Here is a 10,007-nt window from a genome sequence, read left to right as displayed (position 1 = left end):
CTATGACTCCACAATCCCAAGTACAGGCCAAGGTACCACATACTGCACAGAAGAAGGAGTGGGCACCTGAGACCAGAAACACAAGGGCTAACTGTTAGAGCAGTATCCTACATCAGTAGCAAAAAACTACACACAATTTTATATGTAGGGAACGTACTATGGAATAAATTGTACCTACTTAATTGACTGTACTTTGCAGTTCTATATTACTGAGCCAGCTGCTGAGGGCAACTGGCTACTTGGCACCATAGGCAGCATGGATTATATACACAGCCTGAACTTGCTAACTGAGTATGAGCGAATGCATGCAGCTCAGCTGGGTGATGTTCCAGACCTTCCCACACCACTAGCAAAGTGCCTCAGGGTCTTCTGTTGGAAACCTGGCACAACCATGTAGGTTAAAGTAGTATCACTTCTGTAACCTATGCATGGTCAACAGTCTGCAGAGCAGTTGCTCATTTAATGATACCAAATTCAAACCTTGATTTTGTAAATCAAGGGTTGTGCTTGGCATGGAAAGAGATTTTCTGCTCCTCAGATTAATTTGTAGATTAATCTTTATCTGAAGCCCAAGTACCACCCACATTTGTCAGATGATGTCCTGCGTCAGGTTGCACTCGTGGCTTTGCAGATTCTGTGAAGAGCCTGGGAACAGCCAAAAAGGCAATAGTAAATAGATCTAGAGGCTGCTTTTTTTTTTTTTTCCTACTCCTCTATGCCAGTGGAATTTAAAAAGATCACTGCAAACAATACAGATTTCTGTAACACTTGACATCAATTTCAGCAACATCCGAGCTGTCTACAAAAGAACTTTGCAGTTTAATGAGAATGGCTTACATCCAGCAACTGTTTGAAATAAACAAAATTTAGAGCATAGGAATGATTTTCTTTTTCCTAACAGTAGCTCAGACAGGAAAATGAGAGAATTTAATTACACTCGCACAGAGTTTGTGTTAGAAGCACACTGTCAGGTCAGCAGTTGGAGGCCAAGAGTAGTCCCCACAGGTTAAGTTAGATGGTATGTATGTTATCCAGTGTGCTAGTGCGAGAAAGTAGGGATCAGTATTAGGCCTTTCACCAGAATCCTTCTTTTTGTGGTCTCAGCGCTCCATAAAGTACAGGAAATTATATGCAAAGCCTAATTTTCTTCATATGTGATTTCCTATCTTTTGAACTCTTCTTCTTGCTGAAAGTATCGTGGATAAATCGCATTAGCTTTGATCTGAGCCTTTCCTAGCACTCCATAAAACACAACTTTGTGCACCAGGGCACAAACAATGCTGTAAAATGAGTGCACAAAAGGACAGGATTTTATGGATTAATCTGCCAAGCATTTCTTCACAAGAGGAGAAAGACATCACAAGTCTCTGAAGATGTCAGGACTCATCAAATTGTTCATTGGCATCAAAACATCAGTCCAATTTGTTGCTCTCTATAAGCCATTTCCAAAAGAATTGCATTGTCTCCTACATATATATATATATATTTTTTGCTTTGCAACCAGTATTTCTAGTGGATGCATCCCATTCCATTCATGCTGTAAGAATCACAGTGAAGGGTTTGTATCTTCCCTATGATTTCTGATAGTAAGTTTGGCCCATCATGGCTTGGCCTAGTTTCCACAATTTTGAGCTGATTCTGAAGAAATCACTGAGATGCCGGCTCTAAGGGAGCACCTTAGGGAAAAGAGCATAGCAGGAAATGATCCCACAATCATGGACTTAACAGAGTTATTTTAGTTGGAAGGAATGTTTGGAGGTCATCTTGTCTGATCACCTTCTCAAGACTGGACTAGCTCTGACACTAGTAAACCAGGCCTACCACAGTGAGAGGGTTCAGTCATGGAGGAGCACATGATTTGTAGATCCCTGGCAACACCCTGACTCTTGTCACCCTGGAATAGCCAGTAGTTGCCCTGAGTCCCTGCTGAGAAATCAGGCAGAGACAAGCAGTCCATGCAGTCTTCAAGGTGCCATGTAGTACTCATCAAGACTTATAATTGATTGCAAGAAGTCTCTGAGAACTTAACCAGTCTCAGTGTTCCCAGCAAGTGAAGCAATCTGACCTAGGCCCGACATTTGTGTCAATTATGTGTCCAGCACATGCCAAAGAGAAGCTTCCTGAATCTCCCTCTGCCTCTTCACATAGTCTGTGCTGCGTCACAGAAGATGCCCAAAAGTACTGTGGGGTCAAAACGTGTGAGATTTCTCTAGATGAGTGTCCTTCCTATTATCTATAATTCCCACCCATACTCTCTTCCTTCTTCCCTTGTTGCTTTTGGTGGTGTGGAGACTTCAGGTATTGCCTGGGAGAGGCAACCACTCTGCCTCCCCAGGTCTCCAGACACCTTTCCAGCTGCAAGCATAAGGGCATGGGCGAGTGCTCACCCCAGGGAGGGATGGGCTATTTGCACAGACAAAAGCTCCTCCTGCACACCTAGGTACCAGCACAACCTGACCACCCAAACGTTTGTGCAAAGGGAATAAAAGGAGCAGGAACGTGATCAGATGGAATCGCTAGCCAGCTTTAGCAAACATGGGCTCTAATTAATTTTTTCCTCCCATTGTTTACCCAGCTTTGTATGTAACTGAGAGCTGAACTGGGCTTATCAGTAATTACCAACAGTTCTGGAAACTTTATACGTCATTGTGCTGTGTTACTACACGAGGCAGTGATCCATGAAGAAGCGTGTCTCTTCATTCATTGCTAAGCAGTATTATATGTATATTTAAAAATAAATAAATAAATAGAAAACTCCTCCAACCCACTGTTAGGGTTGTGAGAGTGGAGGGACAAACAAGAGGAAAGCAGAGGACAGCAGCACCTCTGTTTCAGATCTAATTAGAAAACTTCCTTGGCTTCAGCAGCATGGTACCAACGTGGCACTTCGGCATAAACGCTGCCTGCAGCCGGGCTCTGCAGCAGCTCTCGCAGCCCTCGAGTTGCATTTTGCCATTCCATAGTGACACCTGCCGGGAGCAGCTGAGCTGATCGAGCTGAGATTCTCCCGCTGCTCTGCTTGGCAAGGGGCTGCGAAGTGCAAAATGAAGGGGATACAGTAATCAGGCAGATTGATTCTCCTCCTTTCCTTCCAGATTGAGCCAGGCTCTTAGCAGAGGGAAAAGGGATCTCTGTGCTTGATTAGTGCTTAGAAATGCCTGATGTGAGCAGCCCCAGTGGCACTGACGTAGCAGCTGGGGGCTGCGGGAGAGGGGAGTGAAGGAAACTGGGGGCTTGTTCAGATGCAGAGGGCCAAATTCAGCCCACATGGAAATGAGATGAAAGCAGGAAGGTGCCCTTCTCCTTTGCAGCAGCTGAAAGGTGATTCAAGAGGAAAGATCATGTCACACTTGCTGTTTGCTGATAGTTTCTCTGTAAATATTGACTGTTGTAGGAAGACAAGATCTTGGGCAGTATCTTTGCTCTGATTTGATACAGCCACTCTTAGGGTAGCCTGAAGTGTGGCTTCTCTCTGCTTTCTATTCTCTTTTCCTCCTGAGGATTTCACTGCTCCTGCTCAGCATTTAGATCCCATCATGCCTGCAATGTGGGCTGCAATGCATGCACGCAGCAACTAGGCAAATAGAAAAATCTGGCCCCTCACCCTGCACTTCCCTTTCTCTCACTCAAAGCTGAAGGGAAAAGACAACCTGGCAGGATAAGTGCCAAAACGTTTTAGATATAAACGACAGACACCGGAGTCATCACACATTTTCCTAGGTGGGATAGTCATTTCTGTAATGTATTTTTAACAGTGAGGAGTGATGGGAGGGAAGCCACTTAAATCCAATGCAAACGGAGGATTTGTCAGTTACGTAGTTTGTATAATGTAATACCTAGAAAATGTTATAAAAATGGAGGGATTATGGGGACAAGAGGCATTTCTAAAATTGGAGGCCTCCTTTTAGGGCTTTAGCCCCCTTGCTCTTCCAGATCACTGGGAACATTTCTCTCCAAGGAAGAACAGGAGCCTATCTCAGACCCGTGACAGCTCCCCGGTCTGTGTGTTACTTAAGGAGCTCTGCTCTCCTGTTGCACATAACCCTCCTAGCTTTTGCCAGCTGCTGCTCCCTCTCATTGCAGTTCTTCAGTGATCCCCAACTGTTCCAACTGCAGCAGGGCAGTTTCCAAATGCTTTCAGGCTGTTTTCTCCCTCCCTTTGAGGCAGTGGCAGCTTCTGTGTCCAAAAACCTTATCTAATATGGAGGCTTCCTGCCGCTTTGGTTTTGGCTCCAGCCTTGGCTTAAAGGTGTTAGAGACGGGACTGTGTGCTCGGCTGATGCACAGTGACAGCAGTCTGGAAGCTCTGCACAGCAGTGGTTCAACAGGGTTAATTGTGCTGACCTCATTTAAAAAGCACTTTGAGATCTATGAATGAATACAATTGTTTAAATAATAATAATAATAAGATATATTATTGTTATTCATATGTGTTAGCAGCCTTTCAGTATCTAAAGGGGGACTGTACGAAGGGAACAGACCCTTTAGCAGCATCTGTTGTGATAAGACAAGGGGAAATGGTTTCTAACTAAAAGAGGGGAGATTTAGACCGGATGTAAGGAAGTTTTTTTTTACAATAAGGGTGGTGAGGCACTGGCACAGGTCGCCCAGAGAGGTGGTGGATGCCCCATCCCTGGAGACATCCAAGGTCAGACTGGACAGGGCTCTGAGCACCTGATCCAGTTGTGGGTGTCCCTGTTCATTGCAGGTTGGTTGGACTGGGTGACCCTTAAGGATCCCTTCTAGCTCAAATGATTCTACGATTCAATGATTACTCTCATTGCTAATTATTTAAGGAATAAATGGTTGAAGCACCCATTGGTAATAAAAAACAGAGCAGTACCCCAGAAATAGGATTCTGGAGGGCTGTAAGGGCTTTTAGCACAATGTTCGGGGCTGTCCTGCCCCAGAAGCAGCCTTTATTTTTATTAAGGTAACAAAAAACTTATGAAAAGGCTCAGTTGTGCTGAAGTGCCTTAAGGCGCTAAGAGGGCAGAATTTCAAAATCTGCAATAAACGGGATAAACGCAGCGCTGGAGACACGCAGCGCGAGGGACGGGCAGAGCCAAGCGTCCGCCGCCACTCCTCTCTGCGAGGCGGAACGAAGAACGAAGCCCCCCGGTGGCTGCCGGCCGCCCTGCAGGCCCCGCCGCTTGTCCCCGGCCCTGCCCCGTTCCCTTCCCGGCTCCGGGCACACAGCTGGCAGGATTTCCAGGTTACGGGTGGCACACGGATGTTGGCTGGGCTTCCTTCCCAGCTAAGCAGTGAACAGAAATCTCTATCAAGGTGATGCAAGCTGCAGTTCTTCCACAAAGAAATCAGTTGGTGGCATCCCTGACTTGTGAGGTGAGCGCTTGTTGGTTGGTCTTCTGCTGGAAGACCGGATAGTTCAGGAGCTCACATGCTGCAAATGTCCTTTTCCCACTGGACATACAGGCAGTCAGTGAACAGGCGGTGTGTGATTGCACTGGAGCAAGGATCTGACCAAATAACCCAAGCGCACGACTGATCAAAGAGCCTCAGATCCCAAGATTTAGGACATTGTTTGCTGACTGAGGCTTCTCCTATGGTCTCTCCAGTTCGTGAATTTCCTCCCTCTCCGAGTGTTGAAGCTCCTTATCAAATTAAGGAGCCCCTCGCTGATTCGTGCGCAGTCTTCATGGTATGTGCTCATTGCACTGGAGCAGAGATATGGACATAGATTACCAAGGGCAAACTGAAGGGTATTTCACTGTCATTGAAATATGCATAGAATTTGTTGGGGTTCTTTTCTGTAGAGAAAAAATGGCAGACATGCCTTTTTAAAGCAATTAATAATTGGAATATAATTACTTACTATTCCAATACGTCTGAATTATGAATTAAAGCCTCTTAGTACAGAAAGGTTATCCAAATATTTTCCTATTGGGTGAATCACAGGTTAGAGTTATAAGAGGGTCTCATGTACTAGAACCAGCTGTCACCGACCTGTCTTTGAGCATGTACGTCATTGCCCTGTGACACAGACTTCTATGGGGTTGTTTCTACAACAAGGTACTACTAAGGTTCTCATTAGCTTGTAGGAGCTGCTTGTTTCTGAGCAGCCTAGAGCATTTTTCCTGACAGTGATAAGAAGTATGTACCTCCTGTGGAATGCATTCTCTGTAGACACAAAGAATCAGAAGTCCATCAGAAATATCTTCCAAGGAAGTATGAAACCCTGCACAGCTTCTGTACAATACCACATGAACCCAGCTGAAGAGTCACAACTTACCCATACCACATACAGTTCTGAACCCCCCCAGGCTCATTTCCACAGACACAGCTGATGCTTGACAGGGAAGGGTCAGGGTGGATATCTGGAAAAGGTTCTTTGCAAGAGGGTGGTTGGGTACTGGAACAAGCTTTCCAGAGCAGCAGTCATGGCACCAAGCTTGCCAGAGATCAGGAAGTGTCAGGACAACACTCTCAAACATACGGTCTGATTTTTGGGTGGTCCTATGTGGTGCCAAGAGTTCGACTTGATGATTCTTCTGGGTCCCTTCCAACTCAGGACATTCTATGATTCTACGATTTGGGAGAGCCTCACGTGAGCTGTGTGTAGTGCAACTCCAACGCACAGTGTTGAAAAGTATAGAAAAAGCTGGAGCTACACAAATGGGAATACGATACCAGCCCACTGTGCCTTCTTTCAATTTTACACGCATATTTTAGGCTAAATCCATATCTTCCTATTTCTCGATGCCTGTGTTGGTCCTGGCACATCCAGGGCTGCTGTATGTGGTGCTCGGAGAGAGCCTCAGTGCTTCCCTCCATAAAGCCTGCTCCTCAGGGAAGGCTAAATGTGACACTCTTGGATTATGTGATATTCACACTAAGAAACAAGTTACAGAATAACCTTTGCACCAGTCCAGGAACATACATAAATGCACTCTTTCTGTTGCTTTGATTAGCAATAGAAGTTGCTATTCAAAGCTCAGGGCAAAGCTTTAAAGCCCAAAATTGTATGGGGAGGGAGAGGAGATGACAGAACTTCAGAAAAGAAAATAATCAAATAAGGATTACATTCAAAACTCCAACATACTGACCAAATGGTGCTCCTGGGTATAGCACTACCCTGTATTTCCTGAGATAGGTTAAATGCAAGCTGAGCGCCCCAGCTCCTCCACTGAATATATCTATCAGGGTTAACAGCTAACTGGGTTTGAGATCAGTCATTTTATTCCTATGGAAAATTCTCCTATTCTCCAATGATAAAAGTTTCCTGCAGTATGAAGTATTTACTGGCTAAGTCTTCCTCGGAGTCACTCATCTTGACTTTGTTCAGTGTTTTGCAAAATGCAAGGTTTAGGCTCATTTTATTAAGAGCGGGATTCAAATCTCTTCCAAATCTCATAATGGCATCCTCTCCTGCTACAGAGTATCATCCTGGGCTGGACATGGGAAGACAAAACTAGTCCTTTTCAGGAAGCAGTCATCTAAGACCGATGACCATCAAAGCATTTTACCTGGGGAAAAAAGAAAGGCCAGATTTCAAGAGAGCACAGACAGTCAGTGAAGCTGGGGTGCCTGAAGCTGGTGGAATTTTTTTAAGTCATTCACAAATACTATATCTACCCTTGACAGGTCATTTTATTCTATTTAGCACTTTTTATTCTCTGTGGTTTATAAGCTCTTAAGCAAATGTAAGAGGAGGAAAAGCTAATGTGTCTGATAATACACTACATCAGGCTGACAGCCCAACTGAATTTCCCCTGTGGTGCTAGCAAAACGCCATTCCAAAAAAGTAATAATGCATTTAAAAAAAAAAAAAAAAAGGAGAAAAGGGGGAAAAAAGGATCACAGAGATCGTGCCGTCACATTTAATTTCAGAGAACAAAACCTGAAGCTGATTTCTCTTTAGATCGGTTGTATACCAGTTGGAACATGGGTGCCTAGCACTGCGACAGAGTAATATGATCTGAGCTTTAAATAGCTGCCAAATAACCATGTGGTGGCTGGCAGCATTGAACGTGTTGCGATGAGAGTGATCTGTTTCAAAGTAAAGCCACATAACAGAGGATAAGTCAATCTGATGTGATAGAGTAAAGGAGTTGGGGGAACATTTTTCGTTATCTTTCTGGGTTTCGTTCTTTCTTAAAAGTGTTTCCATCTTAGATAAGGATTCATTTGAGGTCTTTTTCTTAACCAGTTTAAAACTTGAATCGCATGCAGGTCATTTCAGAGAACATCTCCCTAGGCAGCCAAGGCACCAGCTGGGGGGAATGATGTGCCAAATGTGAAATATCAGTGTCGTGATGGTACTGAGACCATCCCATTGCTGAAACCATGTTCAGAGTAGCCGCCTCTCAGCATGAAAGGCACCTTGCATGTGTACGTACTCCTCTTAGTTTGTACCAAATGCATCCTTGACAGTTTTTAGGAAAAGGTAAGGAACAGATCTACAGCAAATAAGCCGAGGTGACTTCTGCTCCAGACATTCCGCTTATCCTCACAGCAAAGCATGGAGCCTGGCAGCAGCCTGTGAGGCCCATCTTAGGGGTGCCGGGAAATACCAGGTGCAGAGTTTGGAGGTGTCAGACAGGAGATACTGCCAGCCGTCCTTTCCTTCTTACCTTCATGCCAAAAGGCTCTTCTGATCCCTATTGTCAGTATCTCCTGGGTAGATGACTAACATTTTGGACTGGAAGGACAGAGGAGCTTAAACTATCAAAATGAGTAAGACTAATGGAGGAAAAAGTGGTACTGTCAATACTTGTGAATTCTTCATCCCTCCTGATACTTTTGATCATACATAACTGATTATAGATGACTGACTTTAGCATCTCCACCGACTTCAGAAACGCGAATCCAGATTTTCTCTAAAAGCAAACACAGCAGAATTTCATGCAAACATACTTTACCTTGTCTTCCCTGCCTCAATATCGCACTGCTGACAGATAGGAGCAGGAGAGACAGAGGAAAACCCAGCTGCTTCATCAGAAGGTAGATAGCTTCTTTACAAGGTTCAGTTTGACTTCCTAGTAATTAATGCAGTGTATGTGGCAGTCAGCTAGGATTTTGCATGAATGGGGACAACAACGCAGGCACTACTTGTGAGTGTCCTACTAGCAGCTTACCAGCTCACCACAGAGCACAGACCCAGCTGCAGAGACATTCTGTAGAGAAATAGATCAGGCTTTGTTTTGCATTTCCTAAAAGGCAAATATTGCTTTAGCTCGCTAACATAAACATCAGCAGATGACCACACGTTTCATCAAGGTCAGCTCCAGTGAAACTTCCAGCAACCACCCCAATGAGGAGCAAGGATAAACCAGGGGTACATCCTTTCCCGTCTGTTTCTGTCAGCAGCTGCCTCTGCTGCATCGTGTCAGCATGCCCCCCGGGAATTCACAACAGCTGCACAGCGGGCTGGCAGAGGGCAGTGCAGAGGGATGCTCACCCTCCCTTCTTGTGCCCACCCTGTTTTTGCACTGCCCCCGTGGTGGGCAGTCACTGTCCTCACCAGACTTGCACTGGACAATCAGATGATCATCAGATTGAAACTAATGAAAAAATCTTTCTTACCTTACCCATTCCTTTCACCATCACTTTTCCAGACATGTGACTTAACAAATATCTCTGCTGATTTGATTGCAGGCTGTTGAGCTAGCCAGGCAATTAAAAACAACCCCCGAACCCTATAGGTTTGCAGGAAATAGAGTTCTTTGACCAATTTCACAGAATATTTTGATTACAGTATCTAATCCCCTTTACAATCTTTTACCCAGCTTTAATCATGAAAATCCCTGTATCATCAACAAGGATTTTCTGGACAAAAACATATCTGGAAGAGTGCCACAGAGGGAGTCTCCCTAGCTGGTCCTTCTTCCCAGAGTTCTGACAAACCCATTCCTCTGCACAGAGATTTTAATGAAACCATAAGTACAAGAGTTAGAATATGCTTTTAGGTAACATTTATATGGAAATACCTCCCCACTACCCAGCATCCTGGTCTACAATGGCTACTCATCACATACACATCACAC

This window comes from Numida meleagris, chromosome 1, assembly GCF_002078875.1.
Source record: "Numida meleagris isolate 19003 breed g44 Domestic line chromosome 1, NumMel1.0, whole genome shotgun sequence".
NCBI lineage: Eukaryota > Metazoa > Chordata > Aves > Galliformes > Numididae > Numida > Numida meleagris.
Note: the sequence above shows the minus strand (reverse complement) of the source record.